General features: G+C 39.6%; 1 long non-coding RNA gene across 1 annotated transcript; it reads left to right on the plus strand.

Moving 5' to 3' along the window:
- Nucleotides 1-356: 356 nt before the first annotated feature.
- LOC123327879 lies at nt 357-17160 on the plus strand. The gene is made up of 2 exons (XR_006542556.2): nt 357-1007; nt 16797-17160. It is a non-coding gene; the product is annotated as an uncharacterized LOC123327879 (long non-coding RNA).
- The last annotated feature ends 993 nt before the right edge of the window (nt 17161-18153 follow it).

Here is an 18153-nt window from a genome sequence, read left to right on the forward strand (position 1 = left end):
TTTTCCTGTGGTCATGTATGGACGTGAGAGTTGGACTGTGAAGAAAGCTAAGTGCAGAAGAATTGATGCTTTTGATCTGTGGTGTTGGAGAAGACTCTTGAGAGTCCCTCGGACTGCAAGGAGATCCAACCAGTCCATCCTAAAGGAGATCAGTCCTGGGTGTTCATTGGAAGGACTGATGCTGAAGCTGAAACTCCAATCCTTTGGCCCCCTGATGAGAAGAGCTGACTCATTGGAAAAGACCCTGATGCTGGGAGGGATTGGAGGCGGGATGAGAAGGGGATGACAGAGGATGAGATGGCTAGATGGCATCACCGACTCAATGGACATGAGCTTGAATGAACTCCAGGAGTTGGTGATGGACAGGGAGGCCTGGCGTGCTGCGATTCTCGGGGTCGCAAAGAGTTGGACACGACTTAGGGACTGAACTGAACTGAACTGATCATTAATCTTAAGCGCATATATCTGATCTATTGTAAAATAGCCAAGGGGCATGAAAAAGGGTGGTGACTTAATCTAAGGATCAAGAAAAGCCATAGAATTGTTAAGCATCTTGACCTTTAAAGTGATTGGTTAGAAACAGAGTATCTTAAGGACAGGAGCCAACCAAAAATGTACAGATTAAGGATATAAAAACTGCTCTAAGTCCTGACTTAAGGGGATTCTTTACCTCCTCTCAATGTCTATGCAGAGAACTTTGTGCTTTCCTTCTCTTTAATAAATCCTATTTGCTTGCTACCATGGGTGTTTGCATGTTCATGAAGTTCATTCTTCAGCTCTGTGAACAAGAACTCAGATTCCTGTTTTACTACTAGCAGCCAGTGAGCGCCTGAGACCAGCCAACAAACACATGAATGACCTTGGATGCACCTTCTTCAGTCCAAGTGCAGCCATTACTTGACTGCATCCCTGGATGATGGCTTGACTTGCAATCACACAAGGGCTTCTCAGCTATAACCCCCAGCTGACCCACCCTGGAATTGCTGACTCACAGAAATTGGGAGAAAGTAAATGTTTGTTTTCTTAAGCTGTACAAATTTAGGGGAATTTATTTTGTTGCAATAGATAACTAATACAGAGTGAAAAGGAGATAGATCTTTGAGATATTTAAAGTCTAAAAATGTGTTTGTTCTATCCTTGCACTTGTTTGGAAGTTTGGCTGGGTATGTAATTCTGGGGAAGAAATGAATTTTCCTTAGAATTTTGAAGGCTTTGCAGTTGCAGTTGAACAGTTATCAGACATCTTGATTCCTGATGCTTTTCAAATGTCCTCCTCTCCCACTCCAGAATCTCTATTCTGAAGTTTTATGATGACATTTCTTGGAATGGATCTCTTTTTATTTATTATACTGGGGGATATATTAATCTTTTATTTTAGAATTTGTGAGAAGTAGTTTTCTTCACTTATTTCTCTGAAGATTTTCTTTTCTCTTTTTCTCTGTTCTTTCTTTCTGAAACTCATACTCTTATTCAACTCAAGGCTGTTGAATCTTCTACACTGATCCTCTAATTTTCTTAATCTTTTCTCTTCTACATTTCATCGTTTTTTTTTTTCCTCCTGTGGTCCGGGTGATTTTCATCAAGTTTTTATTCCAACTCTTCCACTGAATTTTAAAATTCTGCTATCTTTTCCCTCTTCCCAATCTTTCAAACAATAAGAACTTTATTAGGTAGATCAGAATAGGATAAACTTCCAGGAGGAATAATATACATTGGTTACAGGCAAGATGTTACAGTTATTCGGTTCATCTATTTTATGAACATGTCTCAAATTTGGAAATGCCCATCCCCTGGGATAACACCAAAGATCAACCACTTGCTATTGAAGGATGTATATAAATTCTAATTAGAAATTTTACTTAGATTTTTTTTTACAAGTCTGATTGTATATTGTTGAACAATATACAAAGACTACCATCACATGTGGGTTTGAGTCTTGGATGAAATTGCTTTCCTATTTAATAAGTAGGGATGGGGTGATGAATTCAGTTCAGTTCTGTAAGATTTTAGGCAGGTGGGAAAGTATCAGCTACTGTTCTATAATACATTTACTATTTTTTGTACTTTTCCTCCTTTAGAGCTGAGGTTCCATTTGATATCATTTTCCATCAGCCTCAAGAATTTCCTTTAACATTTCTTGAAGTATAGGTTTCCTGCTGACAAATCCTCTTGAGTTTTGTTTAATCTGAAAATATCTTTTTAAAAATTATTTGGCTGTGCTGAGTTGCAGCATACCGATCTTCAATCTTCACTGTGACATGTGGGATCTTGAGTTGTGGCATGTGAACTCGTAATTGTAGCATGTGGCATTTGGTTTTCTGACCAAAGATTGAACCTGGCCTGCTGCATTGGGAGCATAGAGTCTTAGCCACTGGACCACCAGGGAAGTGTCTGAAAATATCTTTATTTCACCATATTTCTGAAGGATATTTTCACTGCCTGTAGAATTATAGGCTGAATTCTAGTTTTTTGCTTTTAACAATTTAAAGATGTCATTTTATTCTCTTCTTGCTTGCATTGTCTTTTATGAGAAATCAATGATAATTTTATTTTTCCCTTGTAAGTAATGTATTTTTTTTTCTCCTGGCTGTTTGTAAAATTGTTTTTTGTCTTGAGTCTTCAATAACTCAACTATGCTTTGCTGTGGTTTTCTTGGTTTTCTCATTATTGAGACTCCCCCCTCCCCAGTTTTATGGAGGTGTAATTGACTTACAAGATTGTGTAAGTTTAATGGGTGCAACATTATGATTTGATACATGTATATATTGCAAAATGATTGCTACAGTAAGGTTGGTTAACACTTCCATCACCCCACATTGTTATCTTTTTCCTTTTCATTTCTTCTTTCTCTCTCCCCAGGTGGTGGGAATGTCTGACAAACTTTCTTAGAAACCTTCACGTTTGTCGTACAGGATGTCTACCTTTAGTCGCCATGCTGTGCATTAGATCCCAGAACTTACTCACCTGATAACTGAAGTTGGTACCGTTTGATCAACACCTCCCCACTTCCCCCACCCCACAGCCCCTGGCAACCACCATCGTGCGCTTTTATTCCTATGTTTTGTTTTTGTTTTTGCATGTAGACCTTTTTTTTTTTCACTGAAGTATAATTGCTGCACAATATTATATAAGCTGGTCCATCCCAGGTGGAAAGGAAAGAAAGTGAAAGTCACTTGGTCGTGTCCGACTCTTTGCGATCCCATGGACTATATAGTCCATAGAACTCTCCAGACCAGAATACTGGAGTGGGTAGCTGTTCCCTTCTCCAGGGGATCTTCTCAACCCAGGGATTAAACCCAGGTCTCCTGCACTGTAGGCAGATTCTTGACCAGCTGAGCCAACAGGGAAGCCCTATCCCAGGTGTCTCAGTGGTAAAGAATCCACCTACCAATCTAGAAGATGCAAGAGATGGGGGTTCAATCCCTGGGTTGGGAAGGTCCCCTGGAGTAGGAATGGCAACCTACTCAAGTATTCTTGCCTGAAAAATTCCACCAGACAGAGGGTCTGGTGGGCCACAGTCCATGGGATTACAAAGAATTGGACACGACTGAGTAACTGAGCATGCACACACGCATGCACATTATATAAGTTACAGCTGTACAATATGGTGATTCACATTTAAAGTTTACATTCCATTTATAGTTATTATACGGAGAAGGCAATGGCAGCCCACTCCAGTACTCTTGCCTGGAAAATGCCATGGACGGAGGAGCCTGGTAGGCTGCAGGCCATGGGGTCGCAAAGAGTCGGACACGACTGAGTGACGTCACTGTCACTTTTCACTTTCATGCATTGGAGAAGGAAATGGCAACCCACTCCAGTGATCTTGCCTGGAGAATCCCAGGGACGGGGCAGCCTGGTGGGCTGCCGTCTATGGGGTCGCACAGAGTTGGACACGACTGAAGCGACTTAGCAGCAGCAGCAGCATAGCTATTATAAAACATTGGCTATATACAGGAGTATATCCTTGTAGCTTATTTTATACTTAATAGTTTGTTATCTTTTACTCCCCTTCCCTTATCTTGCTCCTCGCCCTTCCCTCTTTTTACTGTTAACTGCTGGTTTGTTTTCTATAGCTGTGTTCAGTTCAGTTCAGTCACCCAGTCATGTCCAACTCTTTGTGACCCCATGGACTGCAGCACACCAGGCTTCCCTGTGTATCAACTCCTGGAGCTTGCTCAAACTCATGTCCATCGAGTCAGTGATGCCATCCAACCATCTCATACTCTGTTGTCCCCTTCTCCTCCTGCCTTCAATCTTTCCCAGCATCAGGGTCTTTTCTAATGAGTCGGCTCTTCGTATCATGTGGCCAAAGTATTGGAGTTGCAACTTCAGCATCAGTCCTTCCGATGAATGATCAGGATTGATCTCCTTTAGAATTGACTGGTTTGATCTTGCAGTCCAAGGGACTCTCAAGAGTCTTCTCCACCACCACAGTTCAAAAGCCTCAGTGCTTCAGCACTCAGCTTTCTTTATGGTCCTACTCTAATATCCGTACATGACTACTGGAAAAACCATAGCTTTGACTATATGGACCTTTGTCAGCAAAGTAATGTCTCTGCTTTTTAATATGCTATCTAAGTTGGTCATAGCTTTTCTTCCAAGGAGCAAGCATCTTTTAATTTCATGGCTGCAGTCACCATCTGTGATGATTTTGGAGCCCAAGAAGATCAAGTCTCTCATTGTTTCCATTGCTTTCCCATATTTTTACTGGTAACTGTTTGTTTGTTTTATATAGCTGTGAGTCTCCTTCTTTTCTGTTATATTCACTATTCTATTGTATTTTTTACATTCTAAGTATAGGTGATATCAGGCTTCTCTGGTGGTTCAGTGGTACAGAATCTGCCTGAATTCAAGAGAAGTGGGTTCGATCCCTGGGTTGGGAAGATCTATTGGAGGAGCACATGGCAACCTGCTCCAGTATTCTTTCCTGGAAAATCCCATCGACAGAGATGCCTGGCAGGCCACAGTCCATAGGTCACAAAAAGTTGAACATGACTGAAGCAACTGAGCACACGTGCATACATGATATCATACAGTATTTGTCTTTCTCTGTTTGACTTATTTTACTTAGCATAATCACCCTCCAAGTTCCACTTTTTCAGATTGCACATGTAAGTGAGATTGTACAGTATTTGTCTTTCTCTGTCTGACTCATCTCACTTAGAATAATGTCCTCTAGGCTTGTCCATACTGTTGCAAATAGCAAGATTACATTCTCTTTAATGGTGAAATAATATATGTATATGAATATTATTGAATGCGAATATATGAAAAAATATACATCTCACATTTTCTTTATTCACGTGTCAATAGGCACTTGGGTTCTTTACAAGTCTAGGCTATTATGAATAATGCTACTGTGAACATGAAAGGCATGTATCTTTGAGATAGTGACTTCAAAGAGCTCTCATTCTCTTTTATGTTTCTACTACTCAGAGTGTAATGAGCTTCTTGATTTATGAGTTGATAGTTTTCACTAAATTTGGAAAAAAATTTGGCCATTATTTCTTCAAATATTTTTTTCCTGCTTCAATCGCTTTTCTTCCTCTTCTGGGATTTCAACTACATTTTAGACCATTTGATTTTGTCCTACAAGTCACAGAGAAACTCATAATTGTATTCAACTTTCCTCTTTCTGTGCTTCAATTTGGATATCACTACTGCACCTTGCCCTCTTTTGTTTGTTTGCTTGTTTTAAACATTTATTTATTTGGCAGAGTCAGGTCTTAGTTGTGGCCATGCAGGCTCCAGAGCAAAGACTCGGTAGTTGCCATGTGCAGACTTAGCTGCCCTGCAGCATGTGGGATCTTAGTTCCCTGCTGCTGCTGCTGCTGCTAAGTCGCTTCAGTCGTGTCCGACTCTGTGCGACCCCATAGACGGCAGCCCACCAGGCTCCCCTGTCCCTGGGATTCTCCAGGCAAGAACACTGGAGGGGGTTGCCATTTCCTTCTCCAATGTATGAAATTGAAAAGTGAAAATGAAGTCGCTCAGTCATGTCCGACTCTTAGTGACCCCGTGGCCTGCAGCCTACCAGGCTCCTCTGTCCATGGGATTTTCCAGGTAAGAGTACTGGAGTGGGGTGCCATTGCCTCCTCCCTTAGTTCCCTGACCAGGGATCAAACCCCAGTCCCCTACACTGGAAGGCAGATTCTTAACCATTGGCCCACCAGGGAAGTCCCCAGCCCCGTTTTTAAGTTCACCAATTTTTTTCCTCTGCAATGTCTAATCTGCTGTGTGATAAAATTTTCTTTTCAGATACTGTATTTTTCATTTTTAGAATTGTTTCTATTGTAAAGTTTTCAAATTTCTCGACTGAGATTTCCCCCATCTTTATACTCATAGGTTATCTTTTTCTTTACATCTATTAATATATTTATGAAATCTTCTTTAAAATCCTTGTCTACTAATTTCCTGATTTTTGCCATTTGTGAGTCTACTTTTAGTTTTCTTCCTGTTTAGAGTAATATTTTCATGCTTCTTTGTATGCCTTGGAATTTTTAATTTAATACTGGGCACTGTGGTTTGTAGATCATTGTGAATCCAGATTTTATTTTCTTACTTTAAAGATTGTAGTTTTTAAACTCAATTTACTTGCAAAATGAGCTTGATATTTTTGAGGCTTTTTAAAAAATGCAGTTAGGACAGGTACAGACTGGCCCTTCCTTTACAGCTTAAGCTACCCTACCTCTAAGGTGTGGGCTTTCTGTGATCTCAATCGTATGCCTAGGCTGTCGAGTGATGTTTCTCCAGTCTGGCAGTTGGGATTCTGTCATCTTTTGGACTATGCAACCTCTGCTCAGCTCATAGGTCTACAGTAGCTGATCTCTACCAGGTCTTGTATTATCTCATCTTTAGCATTGACCCCTAGTCTTAAGGAGTCTTTGATGTAGATTTGTGGTGCTCATTCTCTACTTGAATCCTTTTATTTCAGCACTGTACCCCCACAAACTCCAGCCTCCGGAGACCTGAACTCTGACCTCTGCTTCCTCACAGGCAGGGAGACCTCTGTTTTCTGCTTGGCTCCCACATCTCTGTGCTGCAATCTAGAATGTGCTCCCAGGGGAAAGTTTGGTTAAACGTCTGTGGTTCACTCATTTATGTGTTTCCCTTTACTTAGGGATCCCTGTCCTGTATGCTCTTGTTGTCTAATATCCAACAATTAATTCGTGTATTTTGTCTGACTAGTGTCATATGTTTGTTTTAAATGTTCTAAGGGCTTGTCTAGAACCAGTTACACGGTTGTGAATAGAAGAAGATGTTGATTTTATGTTTTTAACTTCTAAGGCTAAAAATAAATTCCTGACTGTTTTATTCTTCATTCTGCATATGTCTTTATAGATTTATTTTTTACTTTGCTGGGTCTTTGTTGCTGTGTGTGGGTTCCCTCTAGTTATGGTGAGTGGGGAGCCTCTCCCCACTGTGGCCCGTGGGCTTCTCATCGTGGTGGCCTCCCTTGCCCTAGTACTCGGTCCTACAGCATGTGGTTGTGGCCTGTGGCCTCAGTAGCTGTGGCTCACGGGCTCGAGAGAGGGGGCTCAGCAGTTGTGGCACACGAGCCCAGTTGCTGCATGGCATGTGGGATCTTCCCAGACCAGGGATTGAACCCATGTCCCTTGCATTGACAGGCAGACTCTCAACCACTGAACCACCATGGAAGTCCCTCTGCATATATTTTGTTTAAATCTCAAGTTCTTCTTATTTCGTTTTTTCATTACCGTCTTCATGTTAGAGACTTTCCCTCAAATATCTGGTGATCTTAGCAATCTGCTCATATTAAATGGTAAGGCAATGCAAGGCTGTTTGAAATTGTAGGTGCTTATGGAGAACCTGCTGCTGCTGCTGCTGCTAAGACACTTCAGTCGTGTCCGACTCTGTGCGACCCCATAGACGTCTGGCAGCCCATCAGGCTCCCCCGTCCCTGGGATTCTCCAGGCAAGAACACTGGAGTGGGTTGCCATTTCCTTCTCCAATGCATGAAAGTGAAGAGTGAAAGTGAAGTCGCTCAGTCACGTCCGATTCTTCGTGACCCCATGGACTGCAGCCTACCAGGCTCATCCGTCCATGGGATTTTCCAGGCAAGAGTACTGGAGTGGGCTGCCATTGCCTTCTCCATATGGAGAACTAGCTAAATGTAAATTTTATTATAAGATGGCTTGTCAGGGCCTGTTATTAGGATCTTTAAGTAATTTCTCTTGGGCTAGGGGAAGTCCTCCATTCTCCTATGAATAAGGGTCAGAGATCTCATTACTTAGCAAGTTAACTTTCACTTGATCATCTGATTTCACTATTTGTCCCCCAGTTCAAAGTCACTATGGTGCCTGAATTTCCAGAGAGCAAATCTTTAGTTGTTTTCCAGGGTTGGGGAGGGGAATGTAGTAGCTTTGGTGTTGGGAGAAGTGTTGAGGGGTGGGGGGTTAACTACATAGTGCTTCAGTCAATTTTTAAAGATTCATCTGTGGGTCTTTAAAAAAAAGTCATCAACTTTGACTTTTAAATACAGCTGGTCCCTCAACTTTCCCAGCATTGCTAGGATCCTGCAGTCTGTTTCTGTATTTCTCTTGTGCTGGCTTAGGTTTCGGTATTCTCTTGTTTGTTAAGGCAGTTACCACTCATTCATCTCCTTTCCAGCCTCTTAAACATTGTTGCTATGATCTTTTTTACCCTCTTTCTCCTTGTGGTTTTAAAAAATCTGCCTACTGTCATTTTCATGGGGTTTGTGGGGGAGAGGAAGTAAATTCTTATTTTCAGTCTGTTGTGTTTAACTGTATGCCTGTGTTCAAGATTTTAAGTCTACAAACGTCACTATTAGGACTAAATATTTCTGCAGCAGCCACAACTCAATCCTTAATTTATCTGCATTATGGCAGGGTCTGTTTATTTTTTTAACCTTAACTACAGCAATAATTTTGTGAGTTTTCGTCAAATATGATATCTAGGTTTTAAGCCTGAGCTGATATTTTTAAAATAAGGAAAATATTCTTGGTACTAAAAAAGGCAAAGAGGGCTTATGAATCCCCTTGAAGTCTATCCAGAGAACCCCATATGCTAAGCAGCAAGTATATATACATATACACTCTTTGGGGTCACTTCCAGATATGAAATTTTAATAGAGGAAATGTGCATTTCTGAATTCCTTGCTTTATCTGATGTTAAATTTAAGACTTCTTTTACACAGAATAGGCCACAAGAAGGTCAATTTTGATAATGATAAATAATAATTATGATAGAAATAATACCTTACATGTTTCTTTTGACAATTCAAAAAACTTTGGTGCAAATAATTTCATTGGTATGTAAACATATAGACTTATGCTCAGTGTCTTTAAAATGTTACTAATTTCTATTTATTTAAGATTTAAATTACCTTTGGAGATATGAAAATTAGATAAACAAGAAAGCATAAAATAGAATTAACAAATTGTAAGCAAAATGTTAAGATTACATTTATTTTTCAAGTCAATAAAATTCTCATTCCTTCCTTCCCCACTCACCTGGTTTCCTCCCACAATGGTTTATTAGTAAGTCAGTCTTTTCTTTAGACTGGATTAGGCATGATAGGAGATTAAAATCAAGAAGTTAAAAATATAGTCCAGGGCTGATAGAAGACTGAGAAAGTATATTTCTAGGTATAGTATTTGTGTTTATGGTTTGTCTCTATTTAACTTATGTTGATGTTTCAAGTTAGATAAATTCTTTTAAAAGGATAGGTTGCTTTGCCATAGAGGTTATTAATGCAGAGATAACCTGGGAAATTGTATCAGAAAAACTAGGTTTGAAAATGAACACAGGGGTCAATATGACCAATATTTGGCTTAGAGTTTGTGATTTTAACTAGGCATAACCCTGAATTGAGCTTCCCTGGTAGTTCAGACAGTAAAGAATCCTCCTGCAATGCAGGAGACCTGCGTTCGATCCCTGGGTTGGGAAGATCCCCTGGAGGAGGGCGGCACCCACTCCAGTATTCTTGCCTTAAGAATCCCCATGGACAGAGAGACTTGGCGGGCTACAGTCCATGGGTCACAAAGAGTCGGACACGACTGAGCGACTAAGCATAGCACACACAGCCCTTAACTACTCACTATCCAGGAATCCTAGGAAAATGTACTTAATTTTAACATCTGCTGGTTGTTGTTCAGTCACTCAATCTTGTCTGATTCTTTGTGACCCCATGGAGTGCAGCCAGGCTTCCCCATCCTTCACTATCTCCTGGAGCTTGCTCAACCACATATCCATTGAGTCAGTGATGCCATCCAGCTATCTTGTCTTCTGTCTTCCCCAGAATCAGGGTCTTTTCCAATGAGTCAGTTCTTAGCATCAGGTGGCCAAAGTATTGGAGCTTCAGCTTCAGCATCAGTCCTTCCATATTCCAATCAATATTCAGGGTTGATTTCCTTTGCGATTGACTGGTTGGATCTCCTTGCAGTCTAAGGGACACACAAGAGTCTTCTCCAGCACCACAGTTCAAAAGCATCAGTTCTTTGGCACTCAGCCTTCTTTACAGTCCAACTCTCGCATTTGTACATGACTACTGGAAAAACCATAGCTTTGACTAGATGGACTTTTGTAGGCAGAGTAAGTCTCTGCTTTTTAGTATGCTGTCTGGATTTGTCATAGCTTTCCTTTTAGGGAGCAAGTGTCTTTTAATTTCATGGCTGCAGTCATCATCTGCAGTGATTTTGGAGCTCAAGAACAGAAAGCCCAAGAACATAAAACAGACTGTATGTTAACGTATATGTTAAAATACATGTTTAGGTTAACGTATATGTTTCTGTTAATGTATATGTTTCCCTATCTATATGCGGTGAAGTCATGAAACCAGATAGATCCCAAGTCTTTGTTTTTTGAAGGTTGAGTATTAAGCCAGCTTTTTTACTCTCCTCTTTAACTTTCTTCAAGAAGCTCTTCAGTTCTTCTTCACTTTTTGCCATAAGGGTGGTGTCATCTGCATATCTGAGGTTATTGATATTTCTCCCAGCAATCTTGATTCTGGCTTGTGATTCATCTAGCCTAGCATTTCACATGATGTACTCTGCATGTAAGTTAAATAAAAGGATGACAATTTACAGTCTTGATGCACTCCTTTCCCAATTTTGATCCAATCTGTTGTTCCATGTTCAGTTCTAACTGTTGCTTCTTGACCTGCATACAGGTTTCTCAGGAGGCAGGTAACTGGTCTAGTATTCCCATCTCTTTAAAATTTTCCTCAGTTTGTTGTGATATACACAGTCAAAGGATTTAGTGTAGTCAGTGAAGCAAAAGTAGATGTTTTTCTGGAATTCTCTTGCTTTTTCTATGATCCAATGGATGTTGGCAATTTGATCTCTGGTTCCTTGCCTTTTCTAAATCCAGCTTGAACATCTGGAAGTTCTTGGTTCACATTCTGTTGAAGCCTATATTGGAGGATTTTGAGCATGACCTTGTTCACATGTGAAATGAATGTAATTGTGTGGGAGTTTGAACATACTTTGGCATTGCCTTTCTTTGGGATTGGAATGAAAACTGACTTTTTCAGTCCTGTGGCCACTGCTGGGTTTTCCAAATTTGCTGGCATATTGAGTGCAGCACTTTCACAGCATCATCTTTCAGGATTTGAAATAGCTCAACTGGAATTCCATCACCTCCACTTGTTCATAGTGATGCTTCTTAAGGCCCACTTGACTTCTCATTCCAGGATGTCTGGCTCTAGGTGAGTGATCACACCATCGTGATTATCTTGGTCATGAAGATCTTTTTCGTACAGTTCTTCTGTGTATTCTTGCCACCCCTTCTTAATATCTTCTGCTTCTGTTAGGTCCATACCATTTCCACCCTTTATTGTGCCCATCTTTGCATGAAACATTTCCTTGCTGTCTCTAATTTTCTTGAAGAGATCTCTAGTCTTTTCCCGTCCATTGTTTCCCTCTATTTCTTTGCATTGTTCACGTAGGAAGGATTTCTTATCTTTCCTTGCTATTCTTTGGAACTCTGTATTCAGATGGGTATATTTTCCCTTTTCTCCATTGCCTTTTGGTTCTCTTCTCAGCTAAAAGACCTCCTCAGACAACCATTTTGCCTTTCTTTCTTTGTGGATGGTTTTGATCACTGCCTCCTGTACAATGTTACAAACCTCCATCCACAGTTCTTCAGTCACTCTATCAGATCTAATCCTTTGAATCTATTTGTTACTTCCACTTTATAATTGTAAGGGACTTGATTTAGGTCATACCTGAATGGCTTGGTGGTTTTTTCTACTTTCTTCAATTTAAGTCTGAATTTTGCAATAAGGAGTCCATAATCTGACCCACAGTCAGTTCCCAGTCTTGTTTTTGCCGACTGTATAGAGATTCTCCATCTTTGGCTGCTAAGAATATAATCAATTTGATTTTAGTATTGACCATCTGGTAATGTCCACATGTAGAGGCGTCTCTTGTGTTGTTGGATGAAGAGGTTTCTTTGACTACTGTGTTTTCTTGGCAAAACTATGCTAGCCTTTGCCCTGCTTCATTTTGTACTGCAGGACCAAACTTGCTTGTTACTCCAGGTATCTCTTGACTTCCTCCTTTTGAATTCTAGTGTCCTATGATGAAAAGGACATCTTCTTGGGGTGTTAGTTCTAGAAGATCTTGTAGGTCTTCATATGACCATTCATCTTTAGCTTCTTTATTACTGTTTGGGGCATATACTTGGATGACTGTGATACATCTGCTGGCAGTTTTGCATTTTCATATTTTATTTATCCTTTGGAAAATAACCAAACTAGTTTCTCTGAATCAAAAGACCAGCACTAAAACATAGGATGTGAATGGCATAGAAGTCACAAAGGGTTACCCGAAACAAACTTGCAGAGAACAAGCAGTGTGTGACTCCTGCTCAGTAGCCTGGAGCTCTGGAAATGGATCACTGCTGTACTCAGCTAGGTCACAAGATACAAATGTGGGTTCTGGGGCTAATAACGTGAAAAACAGCCATCAGTGTACATACTTCTTCATTAATAATAGGAAAGATAGGGGAGGGCATTGATTTGACTTTGCTGAGGTTCTGTCAGAGGGCAATTCAGGAAAAAGTGAGGTTCTACCAGGAATCAAGTATGGAGCAGATTCTTGTAGTCCTAAAAATTAACTGACATGTTTTATTTTTGTAATGTCCTCATTGAAAACGTCTATAATCTTTTAAAGAATTACATATGGCAGAGATCTTATCTTAAGGATTTGTAATGAGTTCTCTATTGCTGCTTGATGCATTATTTTAAAATTTAGCAGCTTAAAATAATACTCATTTATCATCTCACAGCATTTGTGGGCCAGGTACTGCTTATCTGGGTGCCTCTATCTCAGGATTTCTCACGTGCTGCAAATTGTGGGTAGGGCTGAGGTCTCATCTGAAGGCCTGCTTGCAAGCTCACTCTCCTTGATGGTGAGCTGCTGGCTGAGGACATTAGTCCCTCCCCATGTGGGGCTCTCCACAGGGCAAAAAAGCAAAATGGCTGTCTGAGAAGGCCTTACAAATAGCTGTGAAAAGAAGGGAAGTGAAAAGCAAAGGAGAAAGGAAAGATATACCTATTTGAATGCAGAGTTCCAAAGAATAGCAAGGAGAGATAAGAAAGCCTTCCTCAGGAATCAATGCAAAGAAATAGAGGAAAACAATAGAATGGGAAAGACCAGAGATCTCTTCAAGAAAATTAGAGATACCAAGGGAACAGTTCATGCAAAGATGAGCTCAATAAAGGACAGAAATGGTATGGACCTAACAGAAGCAGAAGAGATTAAGAAGAGGTGGCAAGAATACACAGAAGAACTGTATAAAAAAGATATTCACAACCCAGATAATCACGATGGTGTGATCACTCACCTAGAGCCAGACATCCTGGAGTGCAAGGTCAAGTGGGCCTTAGGAAGTATCACTAGAAACAAAGCTAGTGGGGTGATGGAATTCCAGTTGAGCTGTTTCAAATCCTGAAAGATGATGCTGTGAAAGTGCTGCACTCAATATGCCAGCAAATTTGGAAAACTTAGCAGTGGCCACAGGACTGGAAAAGGGCAGTTTTCATTCCAATCCCAAAGAAAGGCAATGCCAAAGAATGCTCAAACTAACGCACAATTGCACTCATCTCACACGCTAGTAAAGTAATGCTCAAAATTCTCCAAGCCAGGCTTCAGCAATATGTGAACCGTGAACTTGAACTCCAGATGTTCAAGCTGGTTTTAGAAAAGGCAGAGGAACCAGAGATCAAATTGCCAACATCTGCCGGATCATGGAAAAAGGAGGAGAGTTCCAGAAAAACATCTATTTCTTCTTTATTGACTATGCCAAAGCCTTTGACTGTGTGGATCACAATAAACTGTGGAAAATTCTGAAAGAGATAGGAATACCAGACCACCTGGGCTGCCTCTTAAGAAACCTATATGCAGGTCAGTTAGAACTGGACATGGAACAACAGACTGGTTCCAAATAGGAAGAGGAGTACCTCAAGGCTGTATATTGTCACCCTGCTTATTTAACTTATATGCAGAGTACATCATAAGAAACGCTGAGCTGGAAGAAGCACAAGCTGGAATCAAGATTGCCAGGAGAAATCTCAATAACCTCAGATATGCAGATGACACCACCCTTATGGCAGAAAGTGAAGAAGTACTAAAGAGCCTCTTGATGAAAGTGAAAGAGGAGAGTGAAAAAGTTGGCTTAAAGCTCAACATTCGGAAAACTAAGATCATGGCATCCAGTCCCATCACTTCATGGCAAATAGATTGGGAAACAGTGGAAACAGTGGCTGACTCTATTTTTCTGGGCTCCAAAATCACTGCAGATGGTGACTACAGCCATGAAATTAAAAGACGCTTACTCCTTTGAAGGAAAGTTATGACTAACCTAGATAGCATATTGAAAAGCAGAGACATTGTTAACAAAGGTCTGTCTAGTCAAGGCTATGGTTTTTCCAGTGGTCATGTATGGATGTGAGAGTTGGACTACCAAGAAAGCTGAGCACCAAAGAATTGATGTTTTTGAACTGTGGTGTTGGAGAAGACTTGAGAGTCCCTTGGACTGCAAGGAGATCCAACCAGTCCATCCTAAAGGGGATCAGTCCTGGGTGTTCTTTGGAAGGAATGATGCTAACGCTGAAACTCCAGTACTTTGGCCACCTGATGCAAAGAGCTGACTCATATGAAAAGACCTTGATGCTGGGAAAGATTGAGGGCAGGAGGAGAAGGGGATGACAGAGGATTAGATGGTTGGATGATATCACCGACTCAATGAACATGGGTTTGGGTGAACTCTGGGAGTTGGTGATGGACAGGGAGGCCTGGTGTGCTGTGGTTCCTGGGGTTGCAAAGAGTCGGACACGACTGAGTAACTGAACTGAACTGAACTGAACATTTGAGGTACACAGTATGATAATCTGATACTAACGTATGTTGTGAAATGACCACAACATTTGTAAAATTTTAAGTTCAAATGATCTTTTTTCTCTGTAAGTTTACATAAATATTTTCCTCACAAAGAATCAAGATTGATAGCCTTTATATCCTATAAAAATACAGTCACTTCATTGGTGAAAAATTAGTATAAAATTACATTATGTAACTGGTACCCAAATATTTAAAAGAATACAATTTGAATTACTAAAGAACATATTGGATAGAAAGTTAATGTCTGAGCTTATCTGGTATCTCAGTTAAGATTATTTTAGTGGAAAATAACAGACTCAGTAAGGCAAGATTTAGCAAGGAAGGCAAATTTATTATAAGAATATAGGGATGTCTCTCAAAACACAAGGTCAGGGTACAGTTCAGGTCATTTTTAGATCTTGAACCAAGTGTTGGAAAACCATTAGGATTCCTAACAGCTTGTTCCTCAAAAGAAGATCTTCTGTTTCTCTGGTGACACGTGAATTCTCTCATCTCTGCCTCCCTCTATACGTTTGCTCCTTTTTTTTTTTTTTTTTTTTTAACTCAGGCAGTCTTTTCCTGTTTCTCTGTTCACATGACCACCTTACCAGATAACAGCATACATCCTTGGCTCAAGCGGACATCTCAGATTAATGAAAGTATCAAATTCTTAAATACAAATTCCTAGAAGAAAATATATGATGGTCCTAGCCTGAGACAGATGTCCAACTCTGGGTCAGTAATTCATGGACAGAAAGCAGGGTCACAGATTTCTAATGTAAGGGTCTGTATCTGAGGAAGGAGCAGTTCTTAGAGAAAACACTCAGAAGGAGTTGGTCTCTGCCTTTCGTATACATTTCCAGAACATACTTAACATGTCTGTTACAGTGCCTGTTAACACGGTTTCATTCGGTTTTCCTTTGTTTCCCTTCCTCACACCCGCACCCTGAGGAAAAGGACAGGTTGCTTAGTATCCCTAACACCTAGCTGACATGAAATTAAAAGAGTTAATATTTAGTTAGCACTTATTGTAGGCTAGACACGAAAATTTTAAGAAATTAACTTAATTCTTATAGCATCTCTCTGTAGAGAGAAATTTTAATGTATCTTTTAAAAATATGATTAGATGGAAGATCATATTGATGGTGAGTCTTAGACATGTATATAACACTGACTATAAAAATTTTTTGGTCTATCAAATATCCTGTAACAACAATACCAGTTATATTTTTTAGTTAAAGTGTTTATTCCTTTTTTTACCACTTGGTGTCAGACTTATACTATTTGAATATATTAGTGCATTTAGGAAAAGTTTGAGGTTTGTGTGTTTTAAGTTTTTCGTGCTCTAAGACTTTTCTTAGAACATAACTGTTCTTTGCAGAGTCACTGAGGAGACAAAATATTACCTTTGTCTTTCTCTGATATTTTTAGGTTAAACTGCATTTACTGCCAGATTGGAAGGGAAGATTATTACCATAAGAAGTGCACAGAGAATTTATGAGAGAATTCCTGGAGGGTCAAAGAGCTTTTTCAAATCTTTGTAAGAGGTAGGAGTAAGTCAGTCTCTTGGATTCATCCTCTGTTCAGAAACTATTTGAATACTTCTTTATCCTTGTAAGTTGAATCCAAAAGGACTTACCTTGCAAGGCTTATGACAAATTCATCTCTGACTGACGGATCAGAGAAGCGGGATAAATAATGGATGAAAAGATCAAGGATTTCAAATATGGAAACAGTGCTACATGATGATTACAAGTAATTCATTAATTCATTCAATAAAGATTTATTGATCTGCTATAATGTGCCAGGCCCTGCTTTGGGGAGATTTTCCTGGATGTCAGCTTCTCTTCTTAGCCTCCTCTGAGGTTTTATCTATGGCAGCATTCCTCACACATCCTACATCTGACAAATATAGGGAGAAAATTATCTGTTATGGAGACACTCAGTCCAGACATATTGCAGGGTAGAGAGTCATCTTGGCAGCTGAAAAACACAAATATTCTTTTTTTTCTAAATCTTGCTAAAATATACATAATGTAAAATTTGCCCATTTTAACCATCAAGGTATTCTTAAGTGTTTGCCTATGATAGTCAAAGTTTTTGCTGTGAGATTTTAATGAAAATTGACTTCTAAAAATATGATTATTCAGTCATATGTCTTATTTATATAAAAACAAATATGAAGAATTCAGAAGTAGGTAAAGAAAAGAGACTCTAAAAAGAAAAGGGTTACTATGATTACTTGAAAAATAGAAATATGTAGGCCTTATGTTATTTTTTCTTTAAAAAATATTACTTTATTGACTAGGAAATATAATTTTAAGTTTCAAAATCCAAAAACATAGGACATATATATACATATAATAAAACATAGAAGGATATATATAACATAGAAATATATATATACACACGTATTTGTATATATTACTATAGAAGGATATATATATGTATACATATACACATACATATATGTACTTATATAAATATACTTCTTCTCATCAGTAATCCCTCATCACTCCATTTCCCTTGCCAGAAAAAAACTGATTGTGTTAGTATTTAAAAAATCTTTCCAGAGATATGTTATTCATCTATATATCAAAAGGTATACATTCTCTATTCCCACATTCTTTTTACACTTATGCGACCACCTCTGTTCCTTACTTTTTTTATGACTTGATAATAGTGGAGGAGTTCGCTTGTGGTCCAGTGGTTGAGAATCTGCCTGCCAGTGCAGGGGACACAGGCGTGATCCCTAGTCCGGGAAGATTCCGCATGCTGCAGGGCATCT

The sequence above is a fragment of the Bubalus bubalis genome, chromosome 10 (assembly GCF_019923935.1).
Source record: "Bubalus bubalis isolate 160015118507 breed Murrah chromosome 10, NDDB_SH_1, whole genome shotgun sequence".
Lineage (NCBI taxonomy): Eukaryota > Metazoa > Chordata > Mammalia > Artiodactyla > Bovidae > Bubalus > Bubalus bubalis.